Here is a 19,041-nt window from a genome sequence, read left to right as displayed (position 1 = left end):
AGTGGGGACGCTCCCATAACACATCCATCTACTGACATGTAATCCAGGAAAGGGAGCAAGCTACCCTTTCAATCGCCGAGGCATTGGAGAGGGGAGTGGGTTTGAAACCCCGAAATTTCAACATAAGAGCAGCAAAATACCGATGCAAAAAACAGGCAAAAATATTTGACATAACAAGCTAACGTGCAAGAAAAAGAAAGAAATAACAACGATAACATCGAAATAAAGAGTGAAAGCACAGAACGCAATAACCTCATGAAAGCGGTGAAAAAGAACACCAACAAAAAAGCTTTAGATTCTTCACAGAAAAAGCAAGCGTGGACAATGATTGCCTAAAAAGCGCATAATAAGGTCATGCACACGATGTCTGAGGGAAGGTCGTTTCAGGCTTTCAATGTGTTCGGCAAGAATGAATAAAAAAATATATAAACGTGTTAGTACAAGAGTGAGGAAGAGAAGCACGTGCTTATGGTCGACACGTGAGGAACATTAGTTGGTGGAATGATGAACCTACTACGTACAATGCATAGTAAAATATTATATGAAACAGACAAATGCGAAAAATTTTGCGACGCAAACTGACACGGCAAACTTAGGGCGTTAGGCTTGCTGTTCGGCCATAGTTGGAAATAATGATTGGTTGGGCTTGATTTGATTGATAAGGTTTAATGTCCCGAAGCGACTCGGGCTATGAGAGACGCCGTGGTGAAGGACTCCGGAAATTCCGACCACCTGGGGTCGTGCATTGACATCGCACAGCACACAGGCGACTTGTTTTTCGCCTCCATCGAAAAGAGGCCGCCGAGGCCGGGATTCGATCCCGCATCCTTGGGAACAGTAATCGAGCGCCCTAAGCACTGAACTACAGCGGCGGGGCAATAGACCCCTTTCATAAATGTTAAGTCAGCTTCACCTCTATGCTGCATTCCCCTCTAATGGCGGAACAGCAATGTATTGAGAAACATTATATTATGGCCATAATTCATATCATTTATGCATCAGAACATATTTGCATAATTGCTCTATTACCACTACATGCATCTGTGTAGAAGCAACATGCGATTTCAGGTCTGTATCGCCATTTTTCTGGCGGCCAGTGACGCCATGTTTGGGGAAAGAAGCAGCGTGGGAAAGCCTACTTAACGATTTTTGCAAGGGGTCCATTAGAAAGGATTCGAATAAAATAATTTTAATTGAACAGAATATGAGATAAATTATTTAATATTTTAATTATTATAAAATTTATAATAATTATACATAATTTATAATTATTTATAAATTATAAATAATTATAAATATAAATATAATTATAAAATTATTATGTAATTATTATTATTTTAATTTAATATACTTAATATAGAAGCTGTATATTCAAGTTTAGAACGGACAACAGTTCTTTAAACGAGAAACTAGCGAAATAGAGGTATTGCTCAAATTATGTCTTAAGTATCCTAGCATCCGGTTAGCGTTACTAGTAATCAGGTCAATGTAAGCTTTACGATTTAACGAGGAAAATGCCAAGGTATCTGTATGAGGACAAGGGCTGATGAGGAGAGTTATAGCGTGTATAGTCTAGCACGATTTGAAGGTAATCACGTTCGTTCTGGCGAAACAAACCAAGAAGCTTTTCGCGGCGTCACGGCCACTTCTTCGCAACAAGCATGACAGTACAAGATAGAGGAATCATTCGGACAGCTAAGCCCACGCATTCGCTGTTCGGTTCTTGCGAACTGAACTGTGATCTGAGTAGGTTAGCCCTGAAGTGATCGCGTTCAAGTCGCGTTGCACAATACGCTGAGGCAATCTCGTCTTGTCGACAAACTCGCATTAATAGCTTATGTTGGGCTTTATCAAAAAGCTTGCGGAAATAAGAATACGCAGTCTTCCTGGGAATTTGGATCAAGCGTTTCATGCAGAGTGTGCGAAATGGAGGAGCTGAGTTTCAAACGAAAAGGAAGGACGAGATCGATGTTGAACAGATGCAAAAAACGACTTTCTGAGTTTCCACTTACTGCTCCGAAAATGTAATATAATTCGATAGCAATTGCTTCGGAAGGGTGATGCAATTACTCTTAGATTACTTTTCGGTTTTCATGCATAGAAAAGACTAACAGACGAAGACAAGTCCACTTGTCGAAACGTTGGCTCGATCTACGAAGTGAGGCTTCCCCCCTTCTACCTTTTCTTCCCACACAAGCGATAAGTCACATTGGTAACAAAACAACGAAAACAGGAGCATGGTCGAGCTTTCATAGCCTCAACACACACACACACACACACACACACACACACACACACACACACACACACACACACACACACACACACACACACACACACACACACACACACACACACACACACACACACACACACACACACACACACGCACACGCACACACACACACACACACACACACACACACACACACACACACACACACACACACACACACACACACACACACACACACACACACACACACACACACACACAATAACTCTGCCTTCGGAGTAAGCGAAGGCATGCTTTGGCTCCGCACTCGTTATGTTGAGGGTCAACATGGTGACGTTGCCGTCCTCCGAGGTCTCTCTGTATAGGGCAGAGGGCAATTAGGAGCCGCTCCAAGTGGGCACTGGGGTCGACCCTCTACACGAACCTACGACCGCACCGAAATGCAACAGCCACGTGCACTTGGCCCCGGAACGCGTCTGAGTATATCTATAGTCTCGACGCGCGTGCACGCATAGGAGGACGGCCCACTGTGGACGTGTCCCTTTGTTCCTTCGACCCGCAAGTGTGGCCGAGTACGCAATCAAGGAGACCCGGCGACCGCGTGACCTCGACGGTTTAACGATGCGACGCGGAAAATAATTGGCAACGAAAATAATGAAGACCAGGGGTTATCATATACACAGCTATAAAATAACACAGAGTAAAATCTAGGGCGACGCAATCCACAACAAAGGCAGTGTTGGACCTGGCACGCCTCCTGGTCGTAAACTCGCGAAGCAGTCGCGAGTAGACAGACCTAGCGGTCGAGTTGCGTTTAAGGAAGGTTGAGCCTGCAGAGTTAAGTACCTAACGTGTGCAGCAGTCGCTGTAGGCTTAAAGTTTAACGCGAGCGAAGTAGGTCAAGGGATTTGAGAACAAAAAGAAAAGAAATAGCTAAAAGCCTTTCAAGTCTTTTCGGGCATTCTGAACAAGGAGGTGGCCCCAGTCAGCTTTAGAAACAACAAAAATTTCATGTGGTTTGTAGTAAGGTTGTAAAAGAACCGAGTCAGTGGATCCTTTCGCCTTGTCTCTGTAGTCATTCCGTGGGATTAAAAAGACAATAAAACGCTCTCACGTAATTATTGTTCACTACGTGAACACTACGCTCTTCTTTGTATAGGTCCCATTGTCCTACTGCAACCATCTGAAGGCTGAATATCCTTTTTTAACCTCTATGTACCATACTACGCCGCTTGTGAGCGATACAGTATAATGCAGCGGTCTTGAGAACGTTCGCAAAAGTGGCCGTTTTTGCGTGGTTAACCCTCGACCCGCGATTAACTCTTCTCTCGTCTCAGCCTGGTTGCTTACCACCAGATAGCGCATATTAAGATCATGATTTCATATATAAGAAAAAAAATCAAGGCTACTCCCTTTAATTTATGAGGCTACACAGGTAATAAAAAATAACCTTTCACGACGAAGGAGGACAGAAACGTTAACTGATTCCAAAGGTTAATTAAGTAGCAAACAATAATGAGAGGCTGAAAACTGTGCCACATACGCGCACCAGTTGCTACATCGTTTAAAAAGCTCAGCACTACTCCGAAAGTACTCCAGGCAACGCGTGAAGCCGTGCAGATGAACATACAGGTTACGCCCAAAGTAATCTTGCCCTTATCTGGTCATTGCGCGTTTCTTCACTTCATCATTTTCACCCTGAGGGAGACCGCTTTTATATACTGTCCGTGGACTCGTTTTTTTTTTTTTTCGCTTGGCGCTATCATTATCATCAACAAACTTAACCCCCACCTGTAGACCGTGGCTATGAGACCTTTATGCCTAAGAAGAAATTGACGGCAATCGTGCACACCAGGAAAGATCTGTGATCTAGGTGCACGAACAGAAAAAATCGCAGCATCTCCCTTGATTGGGAGTATATTTACAACTAAAAGTAAACCGCTACAAGGTGCCGAGGACATAACACACCCTATACTTTCGCGAACTATACGCGCATGTGCCATCATGTGATTGTTTGTCCGATTCGCAACGAAAATGCGAGCCAGCCCATGTCCTTCCATGTCTTACGTAAACTATGACACGAATGCAGTATAACATACCTTCAGCACTGAGTCTACAGCTGATGGACTCTTGTTTCAATCGTACATAACTGGCAATTTGGCAAGGCATCGCTACTAGAATTGGGAGATATACGTGGTTCGACTCCTTACTCGACTATCAACGCGTGGGTTTCGCCAGGGACAGAATGCGATTTGGCACCGAACGCTCTGAGAGACGTTGTCTAAGACGTGATGCATTCTTAGTTCTCGTTGGTTCTGCGTTCCTGGTGCTTTCCGCCCGTAATTGTTTCGAAACGACAGGGAATGTCTTTAGCACTGACAGCGCCCTCCGCACTGCTGTGATAAATCGGAGAGATAAGGACCGTAAATTGCCACATCCAGAATATTGCGAGACAGGAAAGCGGTTGAGAATGGGTGCTCGTTGACCCATTCAACTTGTCCGTGTATTATTATTATTTTTTTATCTCTATCGCTTTTTTTTCGCTCTCGTTTAACGTTGAGCGGGCTTTGCACGCTGGCCGGCATCGTTGAATCAGCCGCGTCCGTTTATCCCCGCTTTCGCGAAGAGCGGTGCGAAGGTCAATTGACCTGCAACTCTCGATGTAAATTGCGCCGGCACCCCCATCGCATACTAAACCTCGCCGTCAGACTGAGCTGCGTCCTCGAGGCTTCCTGCCGTGGATCACGTCCTCGCCTATCGACACTTGGCGACGTTGAAGTACGCGCTTCACGTGACGAGACCATGCCTCGGGATATTGTCAACCTCTTTCACTCTGTGCTACTATATTTTCTACGCGCAAGAAAAAAAAAGAAGAAACAAACAAAAAAAAAAAGAAAAACCCTGAGGGCTGCACAGGAGGCTCTAAGGAAGGACTCTGGATTAACCTATAGACGCGGGTAACACGCGGGCGTTCTTCAGCAAAAGCTGTAAGTAAATACAGGGTATATATCGAACCCGGATATATTGCATTATTGCTTGCATCCAACTCTCAGAATATCGCATTGGAAATTCTATGCGAAAGTGTAGGAGTGGTGTTCGCGTTTATCGAACACCGGTTAAGCGGATATTCGATATATCGAACTTTGCGCTGCGCCTCTGCAAGTGGCGCTTCTCCTATCAGCTCACAGACGATCACTTTTCACACATGGAGCCGTGTTAGACGCGCCGCCCTTGGTACCTGCTGGGAGCTAATGCATCAAAACCGCGTGACGAGCGGATCGTCGCTTCCGCTTGAAAGTGGTCTCCGGCCTAGCGTACTTTTCTTTTTTTTAACCACGACATTGCAATGATGCGGAGAAGCCGACGTTCACTGCACCGGTTGTCGTACTGTGAAGGTGGCCTAGCTGTCTATAAAGGCTTGCAGGTTGCAGCGCCTCTCGCTTGGCCCTATTCGCTGCTGAACGGGACGCGGAAATCATATGTACCCTAATTAAGATATTATTGCGCTTACAGGCACAAGGACCAGAATGAAACCTCTTACTATCTGCGATGGCTTTTCCCAAAATAACCCAAAATTTTCCCCAGAAAGCACTAACTCCAACGGCACTTGTGCGCGCGGCGCGGGAAGCGAGCAGCGCGAACTCCGACGCTCAGGTCTGTAGATGACTCGCTGCCGCATATTTGGTGCACGCTCCCATATTTGGTGCAAAGTGCGCCCAGTGTGCTTTACTTTTCGACGTCCTGGCGGAGGCCCGCGTACGCCTCGCGGACCGCCTCACCTTGCACTGAGCGAGCGGAGCGGTGTGCTGTATGCCAAAGGGCAGCACGTCGCTGCAGGAAGCCCGCCTCTAACGTGAGTGCAGCGTATTCACGCTTCAAGGCTAAAAGATAGGTAGGTTCATCTGCTGGCATATTATATATATATACATATATATATATATATATATATATATATATATATATATATATATATATATATATATATATATATATATATATATATATATATATATATATATATATATATATATATATATATATATATATATATATATATATATCGAGTTATCGATATATCAAACTATTTCGCAATTCCCTTCGAGTCCAATGCATCCGGGATTGACTGTAAAGAGGACCCCTCTAACTAGACAGCGGGATAAAGGACTAATAGACACCAAATTTTGATGGCATTTTTCTTCTTGTTAATGATGCGTAAGCCATTATATCGATCCTCATGCAGTTTTCGCCTACGGCTGCTGAAAAATTTATAATTGAATTTTCTTTTCTTATCAGTTTCGGTTTCAGCAGCCGAGAGATGGTTGTGACGTCACAATCAAGTCTTGACGCTCGGCATGAAATAATAGCGATATAATCGCTGATGCTTCCCTTGTAATGATTATTGTTCTTGAGGAAGGCTGCCTTTACCATTGCAGTGAATTCAAACGACACGGGAATGGTTACATCACGGCTTTATTCGTCCCTCACGTGACCTCAATTATTGCTTTTACTTGTTTACCACGAGGTATGTCGAAAAGCGTGATTTTCATTTTTACTTTGTCTCCACTGAATTGTGACCAGAGCGTTCGGGATCCAACCCCCGAATAGGAGGCTGACGTCATACTTTTCGCTTGGTAGTACGAATGAACAAAGGATATCAACGTAAAGGGCCCGGCAATTGCGCATCATGTCCTTATGCTGAACGATTCATGCGGATTGTGGAACACGTGGTTTAGGTATGACGGCCAGTTGTTCTGTGTGCATTAGGGGAAATTCAATGTGTATTTAAAAATAACGGCAATATACGTTATTTGTGTTGTGCAAACATGAGAAAATTTGTGTTGTTACAGGTTTCACGCGTTTCTGCTACTTTCAGCGCCGAAGAAGTTCGCAGTGGACTAAGTTTCTAGCGTGTCAGCCTTCATGCACCGTTGCACATATGTTGCAGGTGAAAGCCCTGCCCGAGCTCCCGAGCAAGATCATGTCGAAGCCAGATATTTTAACACATTTTTCAAGCAAAAACATTGTTCATACTTCCTCTCGTAGCATAACGCTAAAGCTGTCTTAATACGCGACCCTCTAAGATGAACAACTTTGTTTCTTATAGGGCGGACTGTCACAAAGCAGCGAACTCTGTGACGTCATTAAACAAGACCTACCATGTGGCCTCCGGTTCCTAGCTCGAGGCAATGGCGAGGGCACAGTTTCCATTCGGGTGCGCCGCTGCAGCTATGTTTCCATGCCCAACATCGATAGCACGTGGAGGTCTGAAGAGTGCGCCAAACTGCGTACACTGCTTGTGATGTTTTGGATACGAAGAGTACGAAGAGTTTCGGTAGACGACTTATATCGTATCGTTTACCCTGAGGGGCTGAGGGCGCACAAACTGAACGGCAATGACAAAGAGTCCATTGAAGTTTTTTCGAGGACACTGGCCATGTGAAGCGGTGGTAGACTCATTCATATATGTGGCTCACGCAAAGTAGCTGTCGATAGGAAACTGTAAGGCTAATCACATCTGTGTATCGACAATACCACCACCATCATCCGCAATCTCAATTCCTTTAGAGCGTAGCTCTACTCTTCACACTGCAACTTCCAAGGTCAAGTTTGGTGCTACTTTGACCTTGAGCCGCCGGAGCGGACCTGTGTCGGTGATGTCAAACCACGTGACATGTTGTAGAGAGGTGTGCTTCCTCGCCGTAATACCATATGGCTGCACCGGCCCTTCTCTGTCTCGCCATGGATGAATTACGTGGCGGACTGTGCACTTCGACTCTCTGGAGTAGGCCTGCAACTGATTATCTAATAGATATAGCTCGCCGTGAAGAAGCGCCGAAGCGGAAGCGGGCTAAATTAGCGGCCGAAACCGACGAACACCGAGAAGCACGGGCGAAAGAACCCAGTAATGATCGAGGTGGAAAGGCTAAGCGGTTATCAGAGGAGGTTGCCGCCCATTTGATCTCATCTTCGACGATGGCTTCGTCTGGCGGTGATATCGAGCCAATGGACTGTGAGTCTAACTATATAAAAAAATGCACAGACGAATCTTTGGTAGAGCAACACGAATTTAATACCAGCAGAACAACTGTGTAGCCATGCTTAATAGAGCTTACGCTCGTATAACCAGGCTTGACCGGGATAAACCTCCACAATTTTTTAACCTTGATAGATATGTTTACATACGTGTGATATGGTCTATGCCTGTCCCACTCGATCCAGCGAAAAAGACAGTGTCGATGTGCTTCACATTTACCGCACCGATATCCAAGCAGGTGAACAGTGCATATGTGCTCGGCAGAGGTGAACGGTACGCTTCGTATATGTTTCGTCCACACGCCTGACCAAGGGAGCCAGCATGAGACGCTTTCGCGTGCAATGCCACTCCTCGAGCACGATTCGGAGAAAAAGAAAACATGCCCGGACAGTGGGTCATGACAATGGCGACGTCCGAGAAACGCGCGCTTAACGAGCGCTCAGAAACACACGCACACCCGCACAATGAGCGATCGTGCCGCCCTCTGTAATGGCGATCGCCACCGGGCGAGCCGATCGCCAGGGCCCATGCGTGCGCACGGCAAGCACGCACCACCAGCTAGCAGCAGCGTCAGCGACCACGACGGGACGATGAAAAGACGCCGTGTTCTTCTTGTTCCTTCCTCGGATCGCCGTCGGAGCGCGATATCTATCTCATCATCGGCTCTCAGAAGAGAGGGCTGTATAAAAGCTCACGCCGCCTGGCGAGCAAGCCGACGGCCCATTGTTGCGGAGCAGCGCGAAAGCCGATTATTAATCCGTTCCAAACTTCTTTTTCTTTTTAGGTCGATCCGTTCGTCCTTGCCGCCGCTTCGGCACTGCTTCTCGCAAGCTTGCCAGCCAAGCAAGGAAAGCAACCGAACAACAAAACGCGCGCGAAGCACTGAGCGCTCCAGCGAGCGTGAGCAACGGTGATCGGGCGGAGCCCCTTTTCGTGTTCGGCCACTCTGGCTGTTTCTTCTTTCTTGCCTCCTGCGCCTACCCTCTACGTCTACCGGTGCAATCGGGAAGTGTTACCCGGGTCCCAAGTGAGCGGGGCCTTTCCGTATCTGCTCGCTTCCTTTCACTGTCCACATGGGCGCGCAACAAGTGGACCGGAGACGACCTTGCCGCTTGACAGGCTGCCGCTTTTAGTGCTGGCTGCCGGCTTAGACTTTCACCCCGTGTGTGTAGGCGCACCTAACAAATAAACGGCCATGGCCGAGTCCTTAACGTGAAACGTAAGATACATGGGCGTCCAATCAGCTCCCGCCGAGTGACCTCGTTGAGGCGCGTGCGTGATTATTGGTTCCGTGCTAAGGGATCGCTCCGGAGATTACCGAGCATTAGAGTTTTGTAATACACTCGGTGCTCCAGATTACGGGCAATCCCGCGCTGCAGAGTAGCGACAAGTAATCTGTTATTCAGGCTAACGAGCAGAGATAGGTAATAAGATGTGCTCCAGATGTGTCCTACTCGCACAAACATCATAATCACCAACAGTCACTTGATGGCTTGTGCAGGAAGACGACGTCCTCTGATCCGAGCCACTAATTATGAAGACTACGAGGCAGGCAGTGTAACTATAAACTAATGGTTTTATGCCGTGCTCCAGATTAACGGGTCAGCAGACGCGCCTACGCTTTAATGTCGCCATTATCATCGAAAACCCTATACCATGTGCCCTGCGATCTTTCTTTCTTTCTTTCTTGCTGCGTCGGCTGCAATAGTCCTGATTGGTTTGCGTCGGTGCATACAAGCAGTGTCCATGTTGCCGCACTGTGGACTCTTCGTCTTAGTACCTTGTTTAAAGAGAGGGCGGAACTTACAGAACGGCCAATGGAGGACACGAAATGATTTATTTGATTAGGAAGTGATTGCTCATTAGCGTGTGCCACAGAGCAGCCCAATGCCAAGAAAAAAGCTACACGCCTTTCTCATAAACACCGCAGGTGAAGCCATAAATACGTCCAGGTCTATACGGTTCGCAGCCGGAGGCACCACTTGTATGAAGCATTCGCTCTGCGAACTAAGCTGGCCGAGACTTTATTTTTACACTTGATATCTATCCGACATTATTACGTGAAGGCCAATGTAGCGAGACGGAAAGAGATACATGAAGAAAGGAAACCCAGGAGGTTACCAACAAAAGCCCATGGTTCGATGTTCCCTGCATGATAGGCCCGATCTGTTTAGGGACCGGGATATTTGCAGGATATACCGGGTGTCCCAGCTAACTTGAACCAAGGGTTAGAAAATGATATATTTGAGGTAGGTTAGTGAAACCAATTGCATACAACTGCCAGCCTGTTTGCGCACTACAGGCAATTTTTTGTTTTGCAATTACTTAATTAGCTAATTACGTTAATTTTTCTAATTTATTAAATATCGACTTTAGACCAAAAGTGTGAATTGGAAAGTTGTAGAGCACCTTCAGAAACCCCCATTGCATTAATTGCGATAAAGAAAGTCTCACGTGTATCTTTTTTTCCGAGCTCAGAAGAAAGCCAGCGAAATACAAATAATAACACGTGAATAATACCACAATCGCGGCGCATTGTGCGCCGCGATTGTGGTGCTCTCAGTCGTGGTTTGAGCGAACGAAATCAACTGCGGCCGTGACCCGATGGTCCCATTGCAGCGGCAGGCAGAAATGTTGGCGATGGTTCGAGCGAGCTCGAGCTCGCCCGTCGCCACCGCGATTTTGGCCAGGCCTGCGCACCGCAGCAGCCTACATCACGACAGGCGGATGGCGATAAAGAACCGGCAAATGAAGGTGCAGCACTAATTTTAGTCGAGTCACATGATGACATCTCGCCCCTTTAACCAAGCCTGCATGCGCAGATTCAGTGGCTCATACCTTATCGCTCATCCGTTTGTTGTGACGTTCGCTGATGAGAGAGAAGGAGGCCTTGTTAAAATCTCGGTGGTGTCGGCTCGCTGCTACTGCACCGTCACGAGGGCCGGCTGTCTGACGCGGGCGAAGAAGCCATCGCAGGTATATCGGCCTGCCGCTTTAACGGGGCCAAGAAGACACGGCCGCAGCTAATTTCGTTCGCTCAAACCACGACTGAGAGCACCACAATCGCGGCGCACAAATGCACTAGTCACGTGGTGTTATTTGTATTTCGCGGGCTTTCTTCTAAGCCCGGAAAAAAGATACACGTGAGACTTTCTTTGTCGCAATTAATGAAATGGGGGTATCTGAAGGTGCTCTACAACTTTCCAATTCACATATTCGGTCTAAAGTCGATATTTAATAAATTAGAAAAATTAACGTAATTAGCTAATTAAGTAATCGCAAAACAAAAAATGCCTGTAGTGCGCAAGGAGGCTGGCAGCTGTATGCAATTGGTTTCACTGACCTACCTAAAAAATATTATTTTGTACCCCTTGGTTCAAGTTAGCTGGGACACCCGGTATATATATATATATATATATATATATATATATATATATATATATATATATATATATATATATAAAGAGAGAGAGAGAGAGAAAGAAACAAAGGCAAATGGTAACAAGGCATCAATCAGCAGTGCTAAGTAGTCAATTTTCCACACTGTCGACAAGCTCACCAGGGTGGCTAGCAGATGGCTAGAAAGACCGAAAGGAACTCTTGGCCCGATCTGCTTAGGGGCCGGGAATCTCTCAAACTGTGAGTATAAATTCCCTTGGACGCCACATGGTGACAATTACAGATGAGCCGCTTCATTTCACCCTACCGTGTCTAATGCTTTCATCTCGTTTCACCCCTTATTGTAGCACCTGTTGCCCAAATGTGCATTTTCTCACTACCTTTGGGAATGCACTTCCCCAGAGATAGTTTATAAGGTATAAGAGCGTTCATAAACATTTCGGGAAAATATTGCTGAAATTCATGATTCCTGTTAAGCATATAAAGGACCAGTGGTGCTGTGGTAACCCTCATTACCTCTTCGGGATCTCGTCTTTCTTTCATTAGATACATTTCTCTCTCTCTCTCTCTCTCTCTCTGAATGCCAGCCGCATTATCACGTGTCAAGAAGCAAACGAAAGAGAAGAGATAGCGGGAATCTCGGAAGCGATTAAATGGGTAACATTGGCACACCGCCACTGTACGCCCTTGCAAGCGCGCCCGTCGTCTTCCGCCGCCTGTGCCGCGTCCGCTTTCGCGTTGCCAGCTCCTGAGGAAGCGGCGCCGGCGGCAACGCAAATTTCAAGGGAAACCCGAGGCGGTTCGCTGGCACATATTATACTGCGTTGCAGCGGCACAAGTTGCGCGCTATATACAAGACGGAGACGCGTCGTCGTCGCTCAGCTGCCAACATTTTTGTTTGTTTGCTTGTTGTTTTGAAGCGAAAAGCTTCACTAGGCTAGTCAACTCCGAGTCTCGCGAGTGCTCCGTCGTTAGAAACGCATATAAAGCCCCGCTTTAACCAAGCTGTATGAACGTGCCTTAGTGGCCTATAGGGGTAACGTGAATGCCAGGGTCTTAGCAGGCTGAGTCTGGCATAACCGTCTCATGTGAAACGAGAGACCCAAGTTGGCAGCTCCTGCCAGGGGACCACGGTCATGGACACGGTACACAGCGACGAGTGGTTAGACCTGGCATAGTAATGCTTTCGCAATAAAAGCCACAGTTGCGCATGCGCAAACCGCGTGACGTCACAGGAGAGGCGCAGCTAGTCTTGTGACGTCACGTGGACCGCCGCCGCGACTCCGCCGGTTGACCTTTAGCCGATGCTGTGCGCTTTTACCGGGCTGTGTTTATGTTTATACAGAAGTGTAACGCCGATGACGATGTGGAATCGTAATAAAGTTTAACCTTATGTGATGTACGGCTGTAATCGATGTTTCACCGCGATGATAAGACATGGAATATCTATAAGGTGCCACCGTGAACAACAAGGTAAGCCACAACTACGCCAAGGAACCACAAGCTAAGCCATGGCATCGCCGAAACTATTCGCTTCTGATATCCAGGCTTAACCAAGCTAAGCCACCATCAATTTTCTTTTACAAGAGGAATACTCGGGAAAAGCTCGCGTACAATCATAGAGTGACATCGTGCGCGACGCAGGACGCGTAGTAAAGGAGAAACAGAAACTGACAAGAAGGAGTAAAGAATGAAACTAGAAGACCCCGTTCTACGCGCCGCCTCGTTAAAACTGCGGAAGGTGCAGGTACTTTGCAGAGCCGGTCTCCACTCATCGGAAGCTGAATTCGAAAGGCTGCTTTGACAACTCTTCCTACATAAGGGGCCACTCTTACTGGAAGAATAATGCTGAATTAACTATTTGTAGTGCAACTAATTACTCAATGGATTAAGTTGTAGATTATAGTTGATGGACGAAAAGTATGGGCGCTTAAACGGACGAGCAAACTTACGAAAGAGCGAATAAAATGATTTAATGAATGTCCAATCAATCAACCAATCAATCAATCAATCAATCAATCGCGAGCAGTGCTCGCATAGAAAGTGCGAATATATTCTGGCCACCATGATTCTGGACCTCGATCTCCAGCTCTTGAAACCTAGGGTGATTCATAATGAAATCCCTGCTCGAAAGACAATTCGGCTTATTTCCTACAAAAATATGGAACGCGGTTCTACTGCACTAATTAGAAGGAGCGCCTCAGTGTCGTGGCCTTCCCGTGAATCATATCCGCCCCTTCCTCTGCGGTGTGACGACAGCCAGTGAGGCAGGCTGCGTGCACTGCAGCTCGGCGGCGAATGTGGTTCAGGGACAGGGGCGACGACGGAGCAGGAAGCCTCCGCGGCCAGCGAAGGAAGAGAAGAGAAAAAGAGAAAACTTGGCAGCTGCTCAGGCGAGGAAAGCTTATAGCGGCGCGCGAGGCAAGTTTATAGGAAAAATTAGGCGGGAATCGTTTCCTCCAATGCCACTCAGGGGTCTGTCTGATTAACTTGAATAATGTACTCAGCGCAGAAAGAGATATAGATAAAAGAAGGAAAAGGTGACCGCTGCCAGAGTTTAAAATGCACCGTAGGGCCACTCTGGAACAACGGCAGTGCTTTTCACAAACGATAAAGACGTTTCCTTAATGGCCTCGTTAACGCGGTCGAGATTTGTAATATGTGGTTATGCTTACCGTTGTTGGCACTACTACCTGCATTTCGTTTCTCATTACCTGACCAATAGTTAGATGAAATAACAGAAACTGCAGAAGAACTAAGTGTGTAGCATTATATACAGATGGACGTGCATTATGGTCACTCTTCGACGCCTCGAAAAATGTCTTCCGTAGTGCAAATGCACAGCTATAGAAAACAACGTCGTCTCGGACCGACGGGGTGCAGTCGCGTGGATGCTCGCAACCTCCTTCCTTACGCATGGGCATTCGGCCTCTGCACAAACCCACATTACTGCAGTTAAAAGAATTGTTAGTCGGACAGTTGCAACCAGAAAATGCATTCCATGTTGTTGCACTTTTCATGCACATCTGTTTTTAGTCTGTACGCGTGTCTGTACGAGTGTGTAGCCTGATAATCTATTTCTTCGTATCGCCTTACTTCCTTGGAGTATTTAGTGCACTCCTAGATTTGTAGCCATACTCTACAGAGCCAAAATTCGGAGACAGGGAAAAATACTTCGAATTAAGCATATAGTTGATAACAGCGCTGCGAAACGTGGAAATGAAAATAGTAGGGGTAGAGGGCAGCAGCGGTGTTGAGAGAACGAACTCGAGATAATGACCTCCCAGAAGAAATCAAGAAGACTTCGGTATACGTGGGACATGAGACGCGGGAGACGGGTGACGGGCGTTTTAGAGTTGTTAGTTTAGGTTAGTTTTGGGGCAAGGGAAGGTAAGGCGCAATAGTACTCTCACTTTTCGGTGGATACCTACACTTACAATGAACGGCGCACAATTGAAGGTAGGTATATATGTTGGTAATTGGGATTCCCGTCTCAAAATAATCCCCATGCTTGACCAGCAGATGCATGCTAAATCGGAAGCGAAATGGCATGACGTCACCCTGAAGACTACACAGATTACGGCTGCGTCACTGTCTTGATAAAAAATCACATGCGTATTCTTCCCCAAACGCTTTTCTCAATGTTGGGTTACAGTGACGGCGATGCCACTTCGAACGAACGTGATGTATATGCTGTCGCGTAAAAATGACAGGGGTTTAACTGTTCTCGTTTATTAAAGCACCATAAACTAATGATATAAGAGCGAAAACTTTGTCAAGCATGGTTTTGCATCGTCTAGCAAAGTTGCACACTGTTTGACGTTTTAATTATACGGGTGGACGCTCAAGCTTCGCCTGAAGACGTTTGTTTGCTTGTTTGGTTTGTGTTGTTTAACGTCCCAAAGCGACTCAGGCTATGAGAGACGCCGTAGTGGAGTGCGCCGGAAATATAGACCACCTGGGGTTCTTTAACGTGCACTGACATCGCACTGACACTGACGGGCGCCTTGCTTTCCGCCTCCATCGAAAAGCGGCCGCCAAGGCCGGGATTCGATCCCGCGTCCTTGGGAACAGTAGTCGAGTGCCATAACCATTTCGCCATCGCGGCGGGTTGATTTTCAGCTTAGTAACTGCACTAATATGCAACCATGATAGTATGACAGCCGAAAGTGATTAGAATTTTGGTTGGGGTGAATTATTTTATAGCTATGCTTAATACTGAATGCTGCGCGAAAGTAACAAGATCAAAAAGGAATAGAAAACAGCAAAACAACAGAAAGCAAAGACCGGCGTCAGTTCAATTGTTTTGTATTCCTTCTTGTCCTTGTTCCTTTCGCGCCGTATTCAGTACCAAACACGGGGAAAGTAACGCCCCGTAAGTAATAATTAGGTCGAAAGTCATTGGCGTTTTAAAAATGCAGATTATTAATGTGAACTGAAGAATAGTTACAAGGATATACTAACGCAGGTGCTCCGAAGCAGCTGAGAATGTATTTGTGCGAACAATTATCGCCATTTGGCATCTTCGGGGTTGTTGCGCTTTGGCACTTGCATCGAGGTGTCGCCAGCCAACTCTTAGCCCACAGCCTTCCTCTAGCGCGTCCAAATTGGAAAACGATCAGCCCTGAAAAGGGAGCGATTTCTCTTGGTTCTAATGCGCGAAAAAATATATGAGCTGTGCGGACAGAAGAATATTTCCAGACAAAAAAGTGAGATCAGATAGCGCCTGCCTCGCTTTATTGTGCTCCCACATGTTCTCTGTCTAGAGCACATTGAATCGTGCCAAAACTTTCCGCCTTCGGTTCGTTCTTGCATATCGTAAATATTCAGAGTTTAACACCTTCACTTTACGTATACGCGTACCCTTGGCCGCCTTGGGGTATACGGGAGAAAATTTTTGAGAAGTGTGGGGACCCATGCTCTTCCACATCACAACTGCGTGGTAGAAGACGACATACAAAGAGCTGTCTGAATCGACAGGCTCTCGGTACATGCGGAGATTCAGCTAACCAGGAAAACATGTACTCGGCCGGTACATGCGGAGATTCAGCTAACCAGGAACACGTGTGATTATATTATTAATGAAATCACTAATTATTAGTTAATTTATTAGTCAGCTCTGCAAGCGCACCAATATTTATTTCCTCTTATCTCAACCAAATGTAACTGATAACAAACCGCGAGCGTTTATATATGCAGTCAAAATGGTGTCCGTGACTTGCATTTGTTATATTCACATGCACTGCAAAGAGGAACAGAGGAGATTGCGGTTTTCAAGAAACACCGGTTATCAACTCGGAAGCGCAGTTCAAAAGAACTGCAGCCGAGCCACCTTCCGCTGCACCCAGTGTTATACGCGGTGACCGACGAGAAGCGGGGCTTGGGGAAATTGCTCAAGCGTGAGGACACAACAGGGGAGGGGGAGGTGGTGAAGGGTGGCAGTTCCTGGCCCTACGGGGCTGGGTGGTGTTGGGCTGGGACGGTAGGTCAACGCCGCTTGCGGCGGGGGCTAGCCAGCCACCGAATTTTATCTGTTGTAAGCCGTCATTGCACCCGCCATTGCTTCGGTGGTGGACAACGGCTGTTGTTGCGGCGCGCGTCTTTCTCTCCCTCTTCTTTTTCTTTTCTTCTCTATTTTCTCTTCTGTCCTCACGAGGCAGTGGAGGTGACTCAACTACAGAGCCAGTAGCAGGCCCGTGAATTTTCTTTTCCTTCTTCCTAGCCACAACAACAACAACAACAACAACAACACGGCAGGGTGTTTGATTCCGGCTGTATATTTAGTATATGGTGATGAAATACGAGAAAGAAAATCAAACAACTAACGTTTGCTCCCCCACCTAAGAGCATCGTCATTACCTATCTCGCCCACAACATCGTGCACAGAAAGAAGAACACTAGCTAGTTTGCATGAACACCCAGGGCATGCTATTAAAAGCAACGTTACTATATAAAGAACTCATTAAAAGCGTCCCTGATTGGTTCTCTTCTATTTTTCCCTCACGTGGGCTATCACACAAGGCAGCTTTAACGCCTTGAGCGCAATGCGATTCTCTTCCGCGAGGGGCCGCCGGCGCATGCGCTACTGAGGGCGCACCCCTGCAGCCACTGCGCAAGCGCTGTTGAGCAACGGCAGTCGCGCCGAGCAGAAATCCTCCACTCACACTCGCAAGCAGGTGAAAGCGGGAAACCGTCCAATGCGGCGTGTCTCACACAGGCCATGAGCTTCGAGAATTGGGCACCTATAACGCGTAATGTTATACCACAATTTATCTTAGTCCACTTCTGTGCTGTGACCTCACTTCAAGGTGAAATGTTTTACTGAAACTCAGTAATTACAATGAGAGTGGAGAGACATTCTTACGGACGTACAGTAACGTAATCAACGAAAAACACCGAATCTTGATATTGATGGCACGTAAGTATCCTGCCGCTATCGAAACGTTACAAGTCCTGAAACGTTATTCGTAATAGGTCTAGGACTGAGCGACCAAAAGACGTCAAAAATTAAAGCATTCCAGAAAGCGATGTCTTGAGAGGCATCAGGCGTTTCAGCAGTTTCTGCACGTTCAAAGCAGTCCACAAAACGGTTGCCGTTCTGCGGGCAAGCAATACAGCCTGTATAGGCAACAAGTACAAGGAGAGCGGCGACTAATCGTCACCATTGAGTTACTCATACGCACCTTGTTCTGACAGTAAATTTCCCAAAAGGTGGTGGTATTCCGTTCAGGTACGTGGAAGACACGTCAATCTTTGACCGCTGTACTCTGAATCATAAGCCGCGGTTAGAACACACATACGAAAACAGCGCTTCTCAACCGCACATGTTCTTTTTCAACATTCTCCTCCCTGGCCGACTTTTGGTCTGTTCAGTCTTCGGTGGTGATCGCACTGCCACCTATACAGCGGAGGGAAGCGGCGTATCCGTCGGAGGCGCGACGCCGGCGACACGTCGGGACAGGACATTGCGTCAACGGCAGCCAAATATATGAAGCAAGGCTTAGGAAACAAGGAAGAAAAATGACATGAAAAAGGGCCCCTTGGAAAGGGAGGAAACGGAACAACCTTTACACGACGGCGCGGCTCACCGGTGCGTGTTCACAGGCGTGTCATCCGAGCATTCACTTTGAAAGAACATGCGCGTGCGTGTGTAGCGATCGTGTCATAGCGAGCAGGAGCTGTCAGCCTCGCGAGTTTGACGAGAAGGCACGTGAGTGGTAAGCCGACCGCAACGGTGCGCACTGTAAGAGGCGAGGTCGCTATAACAGGCCTAAAACTGAACACCCAACGAATGCGCACTGGCAGAGCAACCACTGGCTCCTGTTTTTCTCACGGAACACCTAATGCCGCAATAAAATGACTTGCTTCGATG

The 19,041-nt window shown here is 46.9% G+C and overlaps 1 protein-coding gene across 1 annotated transcript in view; it reads right to left on the bottom strand.

Moving 5' to 3' along the window:
* Window positions 1-18,565, bottom strand: part of Myo61F (unconventional myosin 61F) — a 159,327-nt gene extending 140,762 nt beyond the window's left edge. The window contains exon 1 of the mRNA XM_084598449.1: window positions 18,353-18,565. The gene's annotated coding sequence lies outside the window, so the exon portion shown is untranslated. The remainder of the gene's footprint in view (window positions 1-18,352) is intronic.
* Window positions 18,566-19,041: the final 476 nt, after the last annotated feature.

Source organism: Amblyomma maculatum, chromosome 3 (genome assembly GCF_055883805.1).
Source record: "Amblyomma maculatum isolate TAMU_Amacu chromosome 3, ASM5588380v1, whole genome shotgun sequence".
NCBI classification, from domain to species: Eukaryota; Metazoa; Arthropoda; class Arachnida; order Ixodida; family Ixodidae; genus Amblyomma; species Amblyomma maculatum.
The sequence above is the reverse complement of the archived record's forward strand: the minus strand, read 5'-3'. Positions and strand labels throughout refer to the sequence as shown.